General features: G+C 36.3%; 1 protein-coding gene across 1 annotated transcript in view; it reads right to left on the bottom strand.

The window, feature by feature from the left end:
• The window catches only part of PLCB4 (phospholipase C beta 4), a 181,348-nt gene that overhangs the window by 97,072 nt on the left and 65,566 nt on the right, over positions 1-18,710 (bottom strand). The window contains exon 3 of the mRNA XM_032213719.1: positions 4,886-4,945. The gene's annotated coding sequence lies outside the window, so the exon portion shown is untranslated. The remainder of the gene's footprint in view (positions 1-4,885; positions 4,946-18,710) is intronic.

Below are 18,710 nucleotides of genomic sequence, written 5' to 3'. Positions count from 1 at the left end.
GTTTTAAAGGTCAAAAGCTAAGTTCTCCTTTATGTCCTGAAATCATGGATTTGCTGACCAAGGATACCGTGTTTTTATATCTATTCTGTAGTCGACCCTTTAGTATGGGGTTTAGGAATTCAGGTTTGTTGTGTTTGTTTACGTTTGTTTATTGGATTTATATGCCACCCTTCTCCCAAAGGACTCAGGGCGGCGTACAACATAAAAAACCACATATTACAAAAGTTAAAAAGGAAATTAAATAAAGTATCCAATAGCAAACCCAATTAATATTAACAATACAAATTTAAAAATTAGATTAAAATTAACAATTAATTAATCATTTATTTTATTCTGTTCAGGCCAGGCCGGCTTGCTTGGAAAGACAACTTTTTAGGGCTTGTCGGAAGGACCAGAGGTTGGGGATTATGCGAAGCTCCGGGGGCAGCTCATTCCAGAGGGAAGGCGCTTCCACAGAGAAGGCCCTTCCCCAGGGGTCGCTAGCCGACACTGTCTGGCCGACAGCACCCTGAGGAGGCCAACTTTGTGGGATCACACTGGACAATGGGAGGCTACTGGTGGCAGTAGGTGGTCTCGCAGGTATCCTGGGCCTAAGCCATGGAGTGCTTTAAAGGTCATAATTAGTACCTTGAATCGCACACAGAAAACAACCAGCAACCAGTGCAGGCCACCTAAAAGGGGTGTAACATGGGAGCACTAGGTACCCCCATGATAACCCACACGGCCACATTCTGGACCAGCTGAAGCCTCCGGGTGCTCTTCAAAGGCAGCCCCATGTAGAGAGCGTTGCAGTAGTCCAGGTGAGATAATGTATAATGGCAACATTTAGTAATGATAAACCATGTTTTCAATTTAAGAGAATAAGAAACAGTAAGCTTTAGATGATTTATCATGCCATCTGAATCTTATAGTTTAAGCTTAGTATACTATTACTATCTAATAGCAGCTGACAATTCTAAATCTGATTTTTTTTCTCAAGAACTGTATGATTGCTTCATGTTTTTTTTTTATTAGCAAGGGAAAACTGAGTCAAAAAGGATCTAAAAAAGATGCAGGTTTCTGAAACAAGACACAGGATGCTTCTCCTAAATGAACTGTAAAAGAAAACTGTCTGCTATAAAGATAATGATCATAGTCACCTGAATCTTTCTGTATTAGATGCACTGAAATAAGAAAGACTGAATTTATGCATATACATTTATATTTGACAATAAAATATTTGAACATGGTCAGGTAATAAAATGAGTTTCAAGTAACAAAGTAAAAGGTGATAGCCACACTATAGGTCAACGGGAAAGGGATAAAAGCATCATGTTGTTATATAAATCTGTAATATGATCATATTCACTATATTATATTCCTCTAATAATGGCTTTCTCAAACTGCTACCCAAGTTGGAAAGAGTGTAAAACAGAACAAAAGGATCACTTCCCATTTCATTGAGTTGCATAATCTGAGGTCGCAACTTAATTGGCTGGGGTTTTTTTTGTTACAACTTGAGGTGCTAACCCATCCAAAAAATATAGCACAGCTTAATCCAAATCTCCAAATGTTTTGGCCAACAAGCTCATTTGAATTTTTGAGAACTGGTTAAGGGTACTTGCACAAAATTTCTGGCATGTTAGACATGCCTGATCTCAAACACTCATTTAACAATGGGTGAAGATGTTCCTCGTCATTATTTCTAGTCTCCCAGAATATCTACTACTGCAACCTACTTTTAGCTGTTTTCTTGGCATCTGGACACAGTTCCAAAAAAGCACTTAATTTCTGTTTCTCATTTATTTTGCAAGAACGCCTCTGAATAGGAGAGGAGACATTATTAAGAATAAACGTGATATTGAAGATTGGTGTTGGCATTGCAGCTTGCTGGCATCACTTTTAAGAAAAATACGGACCACTCAGCTTAGCTGTTGGTTTAAAAAGCCAGTATTTTATGCATTTTATTTTATTCATACCTCTCCTGGCCTAATTTACAGCAAATAGACCAAAAAAATGTGAAGGCTTTTCTGGAGATAAATGCAATACTTCCCTTTCTTGGTATATAATATTGAGACATTTTTCTCAGAACGAATGAATTTGCTATTAAATAGATATGCATTCCCTTTTCCACTTATATGGATGTCCAGAGGAAGGGGAGCTGTTATCCAAAACTAAGTTTCCTCATTACTGGTTTTATCTCCTGGTCATTCAGAAAATGTACACTGCACAATTTAATGACTCATTCCATCATCCAACAGAAATGGTTTTAGGGAGATACTAAAACTAACTTGTGCAATAGCCATCAGGAAGAAATAAATTGAGGAAAACTATAATTAGAATGCTTATTTTGAAAAAGTTAATGGAATATAGAATATCTCTCAAACTTAAAGTTCACACTACTTCCTAAAAGATCAGGAAAAGATTTCTACAAAACTGTAAACAAACATTAAATACAGGTAGTCCTTGACTTACGACCACAGTTGAGCCCAAAATTTATGTTGCTACGTGAACAATTTGTTAAGTGAGTTTTGCCCCATTTTTGTGACTCTTCTTGCCACATTTGTTAAGTGAATCACTGCAGTTGTTAAATTAGTAACATCGTGGTTAAGTGAATCTGGCTGCCTCGTTGACCTTGCTTGTAAATAGGTCGCAAAAGAGGATCATATGACCCCCAAGACATTGCAACCGTCATAAATATGAACCAGCTGTCAAGCATCTGAATGTAAATCACATGACCATGGGATGCTGCAATGGTCCTAAGTATGAAAAATAGTCATAAAGCCATTTTTTTTCAATGCTGTTGTAACTTCGAACAGTCATTAAGTTGAGGACTACCTGTATAGAAAGACAATTAAGTATACAAAGTGTAATACATAAACACACAATTGATTTTCCCAGCATGCTTCTTTTAGTGATACATTATAGGAAGTCTTTTAATCAATTTAGAGTAAGTAAGAAACTTGTTTAAATATTCTGAAGGTATAGATTCATGTAAATTTAATTAGAATACAGGGGCTTTTAATCTGTGATCTTATCCTACTAGCACTCCTTGAAACTGTTGACTATTCTTATTGTCCTGATGGGGATAACTGACACTACAATGCATTACTTCCAAAATATCAAGGGTGACTTCATAGATAGAAAGATGGGACTTAAGCAATTCTAACCCCCCCTCCGCCAATTTATATGAAGGTGAAAGAATGTCCTTTTTACACTTCTACTTTGGCTTTTATGGCAGCCTTCCTGTAGCTAGTTCTTCTATGGAAATTTTTTACCATTCTCAATTGTACTCTTAACATCTCTGGATGATCCCAGAGAAAAATCATTGTATGGTATTGCCTAGAAAAGTAGCTCAGTGTTCACTGGTAAGGGCTAACTAGATTTTGAGACCAGACATGAGTGCTAAGGATTAGCAAAAATTCCCATTTATTGTTTTTATGCCCATATTATGCTCATATATGGTGCTATGGCACATTTTGCTTTAGTTACAATTTGTCAAACAAGCAAAAATGACTGGGATGTAAAACATTAAGTCATAAAGCACTGTGTATAAAGCCCCATGCCTCACTTCACACAACATAAGGCTTAGGTGTAATCTTGGAACCAAATCAAAATCATTCCTCCTTTAAGAAAGAGTTTGTTCTCAGAAAAGAAAAATGCATTAAGTATGCTGGACCGTCCTACTCTTTCTTGTCAGTTACTTTTGTCTTCAAGTTACAATGATCTGTAATGCTACAAATATGTTTAAACAGTTTAAACTATATAAAGGAAAAGTAAATTTATTTTTCTTTGGTCATAGAGGCAAGTCCTATTTCACTATAGAAAGCAATCATCATAGAGAAGTTATACATCCACTTCATCAGAAATGTTTAAATGTTTACATTCCAAACAGCCTATAAAATAAAACACAGTTAACAAACCCAGAATCAACATTATTACTGAGATACTAATATTAGTTTACCAAAGGCAGATCCCCAAGTATGTTATTTGCATTACTTAATGGTAAAATTAACAATCTGAGAAACCATTCTCGGGTTACCTTGAGTTCTCAAGTTAAAAAGGAAGACAGGCAGGCAGAGGAAGGGGAAGAGGAAATGGAAGGGAAGGAAGATATAGATGGCTTACTAATGATCTTTCACCCTTGGTGGATCAAGTGAAAAGTTGTTGATAGGCAGAAATAAGAGCTTGAATAATAAATCAATAAAACCTGATGATTTTGGATTTAGATATCCCAAAGGATAGAACCAATGTTCCCTACACTTTTTATAGTTCCCTTTCTTACTCCACTCCTACAATACATATGAAATTAATGTTCTCTATGCCCTTCATAGGAGACAATTTACTTTGCCCCAAACTGGGGTCTTTCCTATTAGGACAAGAACTGGTGGATGCATAAGTCTTTCATATGAATGTTGTATTTGTTTTTATTAATTAATTAAATATTTATGTTTTTGTTTAGACATGGAGGTAGAATCTATTTCACATGTGCTAATATAATGACCATTGTACCAATGGTGATGAAACAATATTTATAATTGTTAACAAGTATAATTGCCATTGTGATTGGAAGGTCATTATCATTCTTTTAGATGACCATTCTTCAGAAGCAGATTTTTATCAATAGTTATAGTTGCTAGTAACCACATTATTTCTCTCTCATGCTACTAATCATTACCTGTTAATTGCAATTTACAGACTCTTGCAATTAAAAAAGCATCCTTTACTATATTTATTGTGTTGTTGGTTTTCACACAGAAAGCTATCTATTATGGCACATAATCAATCAATCAGTCAATGAATCAATCAATCATTAACTGCTGATTACTTTCTTGTATTGGTTTTGGACAGTAAATAAACTTTGATGAAAGAGGAAACTGTCCTATTGCAAAAACAGGAAACTTACCAAATAGCAATTATCTGGGTAGATAAAAATTGTTCTTTTGGTGAACTGGGAAGCTTCTTTCTGTAAAAGATTATTACAGTGTCATTTACACAAACTTCACAGATTGAATGAAATATGACTAACTCAGACAAGGGTCAATTAAATGTTTCTTTCTCACTCTAGGGAACAGGAAAGTCTAAGATAAATGTGCAAGTAGTCCTCATGTAGCGATTTTTTATGAAATTATGAAAAAATAACTTTATGACCAATTCTTACATTTACAATTGAATTGTGAAGTCCTTGTGGCTGAGTTTGGTTGTTTGCTTGGTAATAGCTGCTAGTAAGTATGAGATTTACTCCCTTGCCTTACTATTGTTGGTATTTTCTCTTTTGGTAGTTTCTTGATTTCTGTCCATTGGTGAGGAACAGTGAAGGAAACTATTCAGAAGTAACTCCATGTGTCTGTCTTGGTTCTTGTGTTCTGAGATCAATCTCACCAACTAAAGCAACTATTTGCATCACTACAGGTAAAATCTGAGAATTGCTAGGGAGGATCCTTCTTAGGTCTCTTTCTCCTGGCCAAATTATCTAACTATCTTTGCTGTCTCTTTGCTCTCTGGAATGCAGATTCTTCCCCTTGGGGATCCAGATTACCACTACCATAATATGGTTTGGAGTATTTCCTAACAAATTAAGATTTTATAATGACAGCCATCTATGTTAATAGTAAGAGAAATAGATATAAAAATGAACTACTATTGTCCCAATCCAAGACTGGGACTATAGCCAGCACTGTTTCAGCCCAAAATGAACACACTAAGGTGCAAGATTGCATACATAGCTTTATTCTGTTCAGAGAAAAGACACAGGGAGATTCTCCCTTAAAGCCCAGTAAAACACAGTTTTTTACATTCTTTACATTTTAAATGTTTCTTCATCACTACGTGAAACAAAAAAAAAACTGTTGAGTTTGCAAAGCAATCAAAGAAATGATTGGCACATAAACTGAAAAAAGAAATGTATATTGAAACTATAAGAGGGAAATATTGCAGTATTGGATAATGTGGCTTTAAACAAAGTGTTTCATCACTCCAATGTTTATGAAAGACAAAACAATTCTCTGGAAAAAATAGATGTGTATCTAAAGAAACAAAATTTACCAAAGATTGCAGAGGAACAGAAATATATTATGAATGGACCTGTAACGATGTGTAATTTGTGAAGCTATAAAAAAGATTAAAACAAGAGCTATGCCTAGAGCAGCTGGGTTCCCAGGTTCTTATTATAAATGTTTTGAGGATGACTTTTACAACCTTAAAAATATGATTGTATTTCACAGGGAGGAAAGGATGGCACAAAACTGGAAAGAGGCCAATGTAGCATTAGTATCTAAAGAGGGACAAGATCTGACTTTCACAAGAAACTGTAGGCTGACATCATTATTCAATAATGTAATGACTACAATGATTCTGGACTGAAAATAATTTTGCAAGAATTTATTCGTGAGGATCAATGTGGCTTTTTAACTAAAAGGCATTTAAAGGACAATGTTAGAAATGTGTTGGACATTTTAGAATACTTGGAGAAACATAATTTAAAAACAAGTCACACTGATGGACACGGAGAAGCTTTTGAGAATTTGAACAGGCCTTTTTGCTCTAAGTTTTGAAAGATATGAATTTGGAGAGAGAACTTTATAAAAGATACTTCACAGAAAGCCCAAATAATGCAGATCTAACAAAGCCTTGTGAGATACAAAAGGGAACAAGACAGAGATGCCCATTGTCTCCTCTCTTGTTTATTTTTGTCTTTAAAATATTGGTTAAAGATGTAGTAGAAAGTGAGAGGATTTGGGAGTTAAGATTAAAAAAGAACGTATACGTTAAGGGCTTTTGCAGATGACTGCATGTTGTTTTTGGAAGATCTTTAAAAGGGAATTGAAACACTAATGGAAAACAAAAAGACTTGTTATATTAGCGGTAAATTTATAAGTACAATTATGAATTTGCCGCTTTCCATTTTTCTTTTACTTTTTTTCTTTAATTTATTCTTTCTCTTTTTTTCTTTTTTGCCTTACTGATGGAAGCTATTGTGCAATGGCTGCTGGTTCAAAAAAGGGCTGGTATAGACATAATAGCTATAAACCATTGGTTTACCAAAATGTATCTGAGGCCTCTTTTAACATACAAACCCACAACTCCATATTATCTCTGTTTGCTTACCTTGTTTCCAGATAAATGGGCAGAATTCCAAATACAATGCTGGGCTGCAATTGCCCATAATTTTTATTTTTCAGTTTACATAAGCCAGAAATAGTCTTGGAAATGAAAATGAAACTGGCAGTTTACTTTACCACTATAGCAAATTCTGATTGTTTATTAATTTATAAAGCTAAAATCTCAGATGGGTAGAGAGTCCATCAGATGCCAAGTCTTGGTGATCACTGGCAATCCTGGATTATATGATGACAACAATATCCAAAGAACCATAGAAACCAATACAATCTTTAAAAAAAGCTAGAAAAATAATATGTTATGTGGCACAAATTAAGCCCTAAAATAGTGGTGTCCAACTTGGCAACTTTAAGACCTATGGACTTCAACCCCCAGAATTCCCCAGCCAGCATGGGAATAGAAGTCCACAAGCCTTAAAGTTCCCAAGATTGAACACCCCTATCTTAAAACAGCTCTTTGTTTACTGGCCACTATGTGTGGAGAAGAGTACTTGAATTATATATATTCCAATTTTATGGAATATATCAAAATTACTCTATCTGCAATGGAAAATCCCAACAACCACCAGAGAGCAGCCAGTATTTTTACTGTCCTTCAGGATTATTTATTTTCTTTCTGGAAGTTTTAAATACAGAAAAGCTTAGGGAATGAGTAAGAAGATTCAAGAGAGAGATCTTTTGAGAGAAGGAAGAAAAATTAGCTATTTTGTTCTGTATAATTAGGAAACAATATATATATTTTCTCAGTCAGCTTTTTCTCTCCTATGTGGGCTGGGACTACAATATCCCGAATTCTCAGAATTGTAGCCCAAATCCATGCAACACATGATGGCTAGAGCACACTGATCATGGCTTATCTTACATGTTCCTGGTTCTCATTTTTTCCTGCCATTTCCCCTAGTTTAGTTCTAACTTTTTTAAATAAGAGGTTAATGTGAACTGTTTTCTAAGCAAGCAAGAACCTCAAATTATGCTTGATCTCAGGAAGATCCTATAAACAGTAAATGTTACCCTATCCCATGCTAAACTGAAACTGTAGCTACACGTATGGGTTTATTATCTGGAGTATTAAACATATTAAATGACTAAGAATAATAACCAAAAAAGGCAAAAACAAAGCATTATCTGTATTTGTGGCACAGCTCTGAAGGTCGACTTATTAAATTATTGTAAGAAAAAACAAACCAAATTGAAAAATGACTGGAAAGATAATTTGATTTCCCCACTGCCAAGATCAACATGACAATCTATGCAGTTCCCCATTTTATAACCTTAAATTGTACAATTATATTGAATGGCATAAGGTACAGTTACTGAGAAAACAACTGAGACATACTAATTGCGAAAGAAAGTTATGCAACAACTTGTTTATAAGATTTTCCTTCTGGATTCATCACTTTTTGTTCTTTCTTTTATGTCATTATCAAATCATTGATTTCCCATGTTCTTTTCATGTTCTTTCTGTGCCTTATAATACCATAAGAAATTCAAGATATAAAAAAGACACAGAACAACTTATGTAACTTCTGTATCTAGGCAACCTTAGAACTTCTTTCTCTAAAGAAGTGTGGACTACCCAGAGGCAAGGACATAGTTGGAAGTCCACACCTATATGCCAGCAATTGGCCCATCTGCTTCCATATTCTTTCTTCTAGTGCTCAGAAATCCTGTCCAGCCTGATATTCATTCCAGGAGGATATAGGTAGTTCTCAACTTACAACAGTCTGTTTAGTTACCGTTCAAAGTTACAACAGCACTAAAAATATGACTTAATGAACCTTTTTCATAGTTACAACTTTTGCAGCATCCCCAGGATCACATGATCAAAATTCAGATGCTTGGCAACTGATTCATATTTCTGACTGTTGCCATGCCCCAAAGTCAATGGGGAAGCCAGATTAACTTAATAACCAAGTTACTAACTTATCAACTGCAGTGACTCACTTAAGTATGAGAAGAAAAGTCATAAAATGGGGTTAGATTAATTTAAAAATATCTCACTTAACAACAGAAATTTTGGGCTGACTTGTAGTCATAAATTGTACTTACAAGCTAAACCATTTCTGGATATTGGCAACTAAGCGGCAAAAGAATCAGACTTTTTCTGATGACTGAAAAATCTATGGTGCTTCTGTCTGAAGAATTATGGAAACCCATAACAGAGGCTTAAATTCAGTTAGGGTAATATTGCGTTTTGTATTTTGAGTTTTTCTTCTGTGAGTCACCATAACTGTGTTGGGCAGCCATATAAATTTTCTAAACAACTAAATAGTCTGTTCTAGAAGCATTTGATTTTACTTTCAAGTGTTCTTCATTGAGGCACTGATCTTTATAAATAAAAATATACACAATTTCTAAGTACAAGCAGTTTGGAAACATACCTACCTAAAGAAAAATGTTCTACCATGCTTAGTTTATAGCCTTCTATCTCTCCTTGTAAAAGATTAGACTTCAGTTTTGTATTGGGATAATGGACAACAGCTATGTGCTCTTTATTTCCTATGTGCTTCCTCCACCAGTGGTTTTGAACACAGTCTATTCTCTCCTGATGGGAGAAAAGCATTTATTTATTTTTTGCAAAATGTAGACGGGGATAGGAATTTGCATCTCTGAGATGAGATGGTTTTGTGATAGCAACAGCAGATATAGTTGGTCCACTGTGGATTTTTTCAATAGATTGGCCAAACTGAGTTAATGTTATTAATGGTAATGATGGTTGAAAGAAGTACTTGCCCTTCCAAAACCTAATACTTCTAGGTACTGTACTTTCAACTACATCTTCCCAAGAATAGTCACTAGGACTAGGAATTCTAAGAATTAATCTAACATACTTTAGGAAGGCACCAAGATGATGAAAAACTGTGGATGGAATAGCAAAATCACTAACAGTTGAGAATTTTCATACTCCTGACAAAACTATAACTAGCTATAGGGTGGTGGACTTGCAAGCTGAGAAGGAACATATTCATAGACACTACTACAATAAATCAATTTGAAAATTGCATATTTTAACATGTTGGAATTATCACAATTATTTGTACAACTTGGAAATAATAATATGTCCTTTTTTCCCTTTCAAATGCCACAAACTATAAGCAAATGCATGTAAATATGCATGTTATGAAATCAATCTAACATTAAATATCAAATGTCTTGTTCTTTTTCCATCTTGCAATCAGTACAAAAAAATAACAAAATATTTGTTAAATAACAAAAGAGGCAAAATGGCAAGAACTGTTTTCCTCTCATAAATAGCCAAGAAACATTTACCTGATTTCTTTCCCAACTCTGAGCCCAAAGGAAATTGGCTAGAACCAATTAGTCACAGAGTTGCAAGGCTCTTTTCTATTTTCTGCCTCTTGCAGAACTGGACATTTTCCTCTCCTAGATAATCTGGATTCCTACTTGAAACAGAAGGTTGAACTTTGGTGACACAGAAAGCTCCTTCCAACTCTGCCAAGTCCTCTTTCCATACCACTTGATATTGCCTGGAACCCTTAATATTTTTGGGAAGGCAGACTTGGATTGCTTTCCACATAATCAATGCAAGATATGGTACAGCTACAGGCAGCAATGGAATAGGAAATAGGTTAAGTTGTTTAGGGAGATCACTTCTGAACAAAGCTACTTTTCCAATCTACTCCGTTCTTTTCTAGTGCCCAGTAGATGAGATGTACAAATACTATAAGGCCTGAGAAGATGTAGCTCTTTCCTTTAGGTTAGGATCAGTAAATTTTTGAAATGGCAGACACCTTTTTGCAATTTCTCACAGTAACTTTTGAAATGGCAGATACCCTTTTGCAATTTCTCACAGCATAAGAAATGCCAGTAATAATTTTTTGTTGTTGTTTTAAATGAAAAGTACTTAAGCACAAAGGCAAAATCTAACCAAATATTATGTGATAACTCATAAAACTTGTAAAAACTGGAAATTTGAGTTATTTAAATTTTTAAAAAAAATATTTTGTAAGTCAAAGGGCACCATCTAGTGGAATTGTGGATACCCATGCATTATATTAAGAACCCCTCCATGATATTTTTTTCTTCTGATCTTCCATTCATCTAACTTATTATTTGCAGCCTGTTTTCAAAATACAATGGGTTCATAGATGACACCTGAATTAAGGACATAACCCACCATTTTTAATGAAAGGAAGTGATTTCTTTCTATATATTTTAAAATTTTTGTCTTCTCCTGCCACAGATACCTTATATCTGGGAAAACTGTATTGGTGAAACATAAATACAACAATGACTTGGTGTATCTGGTAAGCAATCTTTTCACTGCTTAGATTTAGCCAATTAAGCTCATACTGTTATTTGCTTTATAATAAGCATACTGACTAATCCACAATTTCTGTAACACTGCTCATTATAGCAAAAGCCTGCTGCTATTGAGTCTTCAAGATCAAGTGATCAACAGAACCTCTGAAGACTAAAGAACAAGTTTATAATCCATTAAGCAACAGTACTAATATGAATTGCTACATTCATATTATCTACACGTATGCTGTTTTATTAAAAATGCCTCAAGTATTATATAAAACTTCATAAGACCAAGTAACACCAATACCTTTTTTAGAAGTCATCTCATTAGTGCCAGATTCTGCACAACTTGTTCCAAATTAATCAATACTCTAAAGAATGCTATGTTACATGCCTAATTATGCTAAAGGTCAATTAAAATCACTAAACAAATAACTAAACTTGCCAAACCTCCTGAAACTCAGATCTTACAGCTCCATCCAATGGACAAAGGGTAAAGCCAAGTTAATCAGGAAAGGAAATAGCGGGATGGAATATCAAGCACCCAAAAAAGCATTAAACAACCCCGTGTAGTTCTCGGGGAATCTGGTTTCAGCCAACAAACAGTTTTCAAACGCTTTAGAAATAATACATCATTGGAAAGCAAAGTGAAGAGCAGAACAAAGATGCTCAATGACGCTCCTTGCCAAGGAAGACAATAACTTGATTAAAGATAGCTAGCTGCAACCTGATTTAAGAGGCAACCCTGAAGTGGTAAAATTCATTTTTTTTTTTACTACTGGCTCTGTGGGCGTGGCTTGGTGGGTGTGTCAGGGGAAGGATACTGCAAAATCTTCATTCCCTCCCAACTCCTGGAGGAAGGATATTGCAAAATCTCCATTTCCACCCCACTCTGGGGCCAGCCAGAGGTGGTACTTGCTGTTTCTCCGAACTACTCAAAATTTCCGCTACCGGTTCTACAGAACCTGCTGAATTTCACCCCTGACCCTGACCCATGTTACTTTGTTGGAAACAACCATGTGATTTCCTCCTTTGACTTGTCATTCTTGTCAATCTTGTTTGTAAAACTATGACCTTGGATGACAGCCCTGACTTGACTTTCTGAACTTTTGATTAGATTTTGACTACTCTTCTGAATGCATTTGTTGAAAGCAACACCCTCTCTGGCACGCTTTCTTCTTCAGAGACTCTGTTTTGGTTTACATTCCTTTGTTTGTCTGCCTCTATCAATCCAGCCGGTTCCACCACAAAACCGCGGTAGACTAAAGCGCGCTCGATGAAAGCACGTACGTGACGTCATCATAGCGCGACGAAAACAGCACGCTGTGAGCGGTAAACTTAAAATTAACACGAAAACCTTACCCTAACCCCCCCAAACCTAACCCTAAACCTAACCCTAAACCTAACCCTTAACCTAACCCTAAACCTAACCCTTAACCTAACGCTAACCCTTAACCTAACCCTAAACCTAACCCTAACGCTTAACGTAACCCTAAACCTAACCCTAACCCTTAACCTAACCCTAACCCTAACCCTTACCTTTACGTGAATCGGCTTGCTTTAAAAGCGCTTTTTAAAGCGCCCTTTTTTCTCCGCGGTCGTATTTGTCGCGCTGCTGATGACATCACGTACGCGCTTTAATCGGGCGCGCTTTAGTGGACCGCGGTTTTGACGGGTCACGATCCAGCCTTAAGTGAACTGCTGTTCTTGTTAAGTAGGATTTGAAAGCCCTACATCTTCAAAGATCATCTTAGGCAGGGAAGGTTTTCTTGTTCTCCTCTTTGCCCCTGCCCTGCGAACCTGTGGGTTATATTTAAAAGGAGGATGCTTTTGGCTGCACATGATTATGTGGCCCTTTTTTTTTTTTTGTCAAGGCCAGCTTTTGTGATTTTAAGATGACCAGAACTCTGCTGCCCTGCTGTATGCAGCTCAAGAAATAGCATAATCTGCTCTTGCTTGGAGTTCTTCTAGGCTTTAATCTAGTAAAAGCTTGTTCCTTTCGGCTAAACCAGCAGATCACCAAATTAAGTTTATTTTGTTGTTGTTACTATTATAAATTAAAGGACATAAAATGGCCATTCTGGGACTTCAACTATGAAAATTGTTCTGTATTTGTGCTTTTTTTTTTTTTAATGATCACCAACTGCATTTTTTTCTACTGCTATTAGTGACAAAAATCATTCATACAAATTCATTACCATTAATGTTTATATACTACTCTATTATTAAAACAGTAGCTAAAGTGAGAATCCAGCTTTCCAGAATCATTTATTGAACTGCCTATTAATTTCCAAGGGATTGAACTCAGGGCAAGAATACAATGGGGAGGGGGGAATCCAAACTAATATTGAATAACTTCAAAAAATGAACCCTACAGGAAAACCAGCCCAATTTAATGCTGCAGTGGGGGGAAAAAAACAGCTCACATCGATCCTAAACCTCTGAAACCCCCTGTGGCTTGTTTTGTCCAGATTAGGATGTTAGGTTGTTCTGTATCCATGAGAACAGAGTCCTGAGTAGTCTATTGTGACTTCAGAGAGATCAGAATGACTTTTTGCTGGATCCACATCAAGATGAATTGATTGAATTGGTACATTAGATCAGTGTTTCTCAACCTTGGCAACTTGAAGATGTCTGGACTTCAAGTCCGAGAATTCCCCAGCCAGCGAATGCTGGCTGGGGAATTCTGGGAGTTGAAGTCCAGACATCTTCAAGTTGCCAAGGTTGAGAAACACTGCATTAGATGATCTGTCCAGATGACTCTCTATCCTCGCCCTTCTCGGACAATGACAGGAGGCGTTCGTCAATTTTATACAACAGGAATGATTGATGGAGTTTCAAATTGCCTGTCAAACATAACATCAGGTAAAGAGGTAGTCATGAAAGTTTAGAAAACATAAACATGCCTGACCACTTGGTGCAGTTTATTCGTAGGCAAAACCTAAACCCTTGGGAAATGACAGGGAAAGCAGTAGAAGAAATAGATACAATCTTAATTAATATGAAATGTGAAGGTGGATCAGTCAGGTTGATTGTTAATAACAAATGTGTGTTGAAAGAGGGAAATGGATCACCTTTTTAGAATGGAATGGTGAAGGAGTCATAAAATATAATACAGTAGTGGTCTCTCTCTCTCTCTCTCTCTCTCTCTCTCTCTCTCTCTCTCGTGCATGCACGCACACACACGTTAGGTGGAAATGTTAATATCTCAGGGATTGCCACAAAGAAGAGGGAGTCAGTCTGTTCTCCAAAGCACCTGAGGGAAGGACAAGAAATAATGGGTGGAAACTAATCAAGGAGAGAAGCAACCTAGAACTAAGGAGAAATTTCCTGACAGTTAGAACAATTAATCAGTAGAACAACTTGCCTCCAGAAGTTGTGAATGCCCCAACACTAGAAGTCTTTAAGAAGATGTTGAATAGCCATTTGTTTGAAACAGTATAGGGTTTCCTGCCTGGGCAGGGGGTTGGACTAGAAGATCAAGGTCCCTTCCAACTATTCTATTTCTATTTTATATGTCTCCTGGGCTCTTCCATACATATTAGCCATGAGTGCGTCCAAAAATGATCTTAATTTGTTGTAATTTCACATTCCTCAGTATGATATTTGCTGTGTATTACCTGAGGTCTATATGGAAATGTGACAATATCAAGATACTGCTCCAGTTACAAAACTATCAGCGCAATTCAAGAGAATATGACAGCTGTCAGGGTCTATGGACCTCCATCCGGATGCTGCTGCTGCTGCATTACAATTCCCAGAAGCTTTAGCTGGATGGCCCTTGGAAAAAGATGCTTGTGACTCATGATTTACCAACCATCTGAAAGCTACAAGTTCTCTATTCCTAATTAATGTAGGAGGAGAGCTGTACTGTTTGTTTATTGTAGCAAAAAACTAACAAACCCCAAGACGACTCTAAAAGTCCTCTGCCAACTAACAAGTGCTATTAAAAGACATAACCTTTTCACAAAATGTGTTAGTCAGAAAAGGTGCTACAAGATTTCTTCAGGGTTATAATGATTTAGTTACCCAGACTCTGAGTAAATGCAATATTTTCTATTAGGAATTATGTCTTGTTCACTCCCTACACTTCTCTTCCATTATTCTCAAAAGTCTTAAGGCTAAATGTTATAGAAATTGCCTTCCTAAAATGTGCCAGTGTTTATCCATCAACGGAAATACGTGGACAAAAAGAAAAATCTAATTTTTAAAGGTGTAAGTTTAGATCCTAGAGAACACATGTAAAAAGTATTAAATGTCTAATTATGATTACAAACATTATGAATCTTGAAAGGACATCATGAATAAACAGGAAGGTTATACACTGGGATTAGAACCGTTGTAAAATGTAGTAAAAAGCATCCCTTTGTACTGGTCTCCCGATATGACAAACATTATTATAGGAATGACTCTAAGTAAGGCACTTCAAATAATAAACCCCCTTCTTTCACTCCCAATAGGAAAAATATGAATATACTATTATTAGCTGGGAGACACAAATTAAGAATTAAATGAAAGGAAAGCTGTAGCCTAAGTTCCCGTCAAAATAACAGAATTTTCCATTAATTAAAAAAGTCATGTTGATATAATTGTGTCCTCCACCACTGTGTTACACTGGGGAGCGAGTTTCTGATTATACAATTGGGTTACATAAATATTTTTTTTTTAAAAAAAACAGGCAAACCAAATAAAATTAAGATTTGGGAAAGGGAGTTTTAGGGCTGGAATATCTGTTATAAGTGACATATTTGATCCTCTTTGATCCTCAATAGGAAAAGCAGTAGAGATACTTCAAGACTTCTCCCCCTTCCCCCTGCAAATGATTTCACAAAGAAATCACAAATTTTGGTCTCTTTTCAAACTGTTAGCAAGTTTCAGTTCATCAGCCAATAATAATCCGGAAGTGACCTAAACTGTAATATCTGAGCCCCTTTTCTACAGATAGTACAGCCTACTCTGAGCATGGGTATTAAAAACTAGCAGCGACCAGTTTTTTCCCATATTTAGGAAGAAAACACTAAAATAGAAGCCTTGGCTTTAGATTATTTTAAGAGAATCTTAGAATCCCAGCTCTAAAATGAAAAACAAAACCCCCAATCCATTTGTGGTGATTTGCATCATTAATCCGCCCATTTTAGCCATCCTGCTCCTCTCATTATATGAGTACAATTCTCAGCCACCAAATGGTTCCCTATTTTTGCAATGTACTAAAGAAGGAGTCCACAATCCCCAGTCTGTGGACTGGCACTATATAACTCTGTGGAGAATCAAAAAGGAAAGAACCCCAACAGGTAAGAAATTCCAAGGGAACTTTGTCCTGAAACTTCAGAGAAATTTCCAATAAAATCCATTAAAAGTTCTCAGACCAAAAAAATAAAAATAAAAATGGAACAACCAAGGAATTCTTTCTGGTACAATGAATTTCTGAAGACTTTTCAAATTTGGAATTTTGTTACCTTGGTTTTCTGTGGCACTTCAACAGAATCCCATCTTTGATAAACACCCTATGAGGAAATATGTCAATGCACATATTTTGTACAAAAACTATTTAAAAATATAGTGAAAAATATAGCAACCAAATACTCTGAGGAACAAATTACAAGGAAATAGCCCCAATTGTTATGCAATTGCCAATTTATTGATTTTACACTACCTTCTTAGAGAAGTATAAATGATGAAAAAGGACCTCAATATGTTCAATTTAACCATCAATGCAAATTTCATTTTCATTCATTTTCAGAACGCAGAAAGTCTCAATTCATTTGATACCATACTGTATTTACCACAACATACAAGAAACTATAAAGCATTTTCTAAATAAGAATTTTCAATCCACAAATTTCTACCAATACGCCCTCTTTATTTGTCCTGCAAAATCCTGAAGAATTTTTGATAGTTTACACAAATAAAAAACACAAGTAAAGCATCCACAATCAGATCAAAGACAATATATAACATATGCAGAGAGCCTTAAGAAGAACCAACAGTAGCCAAAAGGCTGCCCAGAAAAGCTCCATTCTGAGTTGCTTCCACAACTCTGTTAAAGTAGGAGCTAACCTGATATCCATTAGAAGGCCATTACAAAGGATCAACCCTCAAGAAAAAGCATCTCTGAAAACTGTCCCCCTTTACCACCCTAAAGTTGGGAACTCCTACCAGGTTTTACTAGGAAACACTGTTCAATACATGGGCCACTGCTCTTTGAACCAACTTCAGTTTCCAAGTAGCCTTTAAAGAAAAGTCATGGAGAACGTGTTACAGTAATGATAACAGTATGAGCCATTGTAGCAAGATTCTTCTGACTCACCCTCAACCAAGCAAAGAACCCCTCTGGCCATAGTCTGCTATTCCAGCAGGAACCACAACTCCAGGAAGACACTCCAAGTCACAGACCTTTCAGGGATAGTGGTTCCCCATCAAGAGACCGCACTGGAGCAGATAGAAAACCCCAAAGGACAATCAGTAACTCTGTCTTCCCAAGATTCAATTTCAACCTGTTCTATCCTATCCAGACCTCCACAGCTTTCAGGCACTGGGGAAAGATTTCAATGACATCACCAACCTACTGTATTTATGTCTATGCCAATGGGTTTATCTAATTCCTAAACGGTCCTATAAACAATTACGTTCTCATTTGTTGCCTAAGCATATAACATTTAGCTACCATTTAGGCACCTTCAAGTTAGTTGCCTTCAGTTACTTTCAGCTGCTGCTCTGAACTGCTGCTGAAGTGCTGGCTTTGCCATTTATTTATTTTTTTGAAGGGGTGGCGAATGTGTTTTACTAGCTGCTGGCTAGCTATAAAGTCTCACTATCTCTGCTGGAGTGGTGAAGCTGCTGGCTTCTGCTTCCCCTTTTAGTTAGTCTACTCCTGTTTGCTTTTGTCACTTGCTAAATGCGCAACTCCATCAGTTGCAAAATCTTCATCTCTGCTATATCACATGACACAAAGTGTTTTCCTCCACGTCCACTCAGTGTTTTATTGGAGACTAGGTATGATTCAGTAGTATTCTTCAAGCTGCCTAAAAGTCCCAGGGAGGGGGAAAAAACTAAGGGAAGGAAGAGCTCCTGTTGGCCACTGCAAAGCTTTCTTTCTACACAATGTAAAGCTAAATTTTGGTTGAAGTGTCCAGAAAATGGGCCCTTGGATCTTGAGTTGAAAATCTCAAGATATATCATACCTTGATAGCTCTATGCTGGGAATTAATTTCTGAGGGTTCATACACAGAATTCTGCATCTGATTAGTACTTCACAAACTCAAAGGTTTTATTTATACCAAGAGTCACACCCATGACTTAGAGATATCTGTTCTTCTTCAAATTTCAGACAGCAATTTACTAAGAGAG

Source organism: Thamnophis elegans, chromosome 3, assembly GCF_009769535.1.
Source record: "Thamnophis elegans isolate rThaEle1 chromosome 3, rThaEle1.pri, whole genome shotgun sequence".
NCBI classification, from domain to species: Eukaryota; Metazoa; Chordata; class Lepidosauria; order Squamata; family Colubridae; genus Thamnophis; species Thamnophis elegans.
The sequence above is the reverse complement of the archived record's forward strand: the minus strand, read 5'-3'. Positions and strand labels throughout refer to the sequence as shown.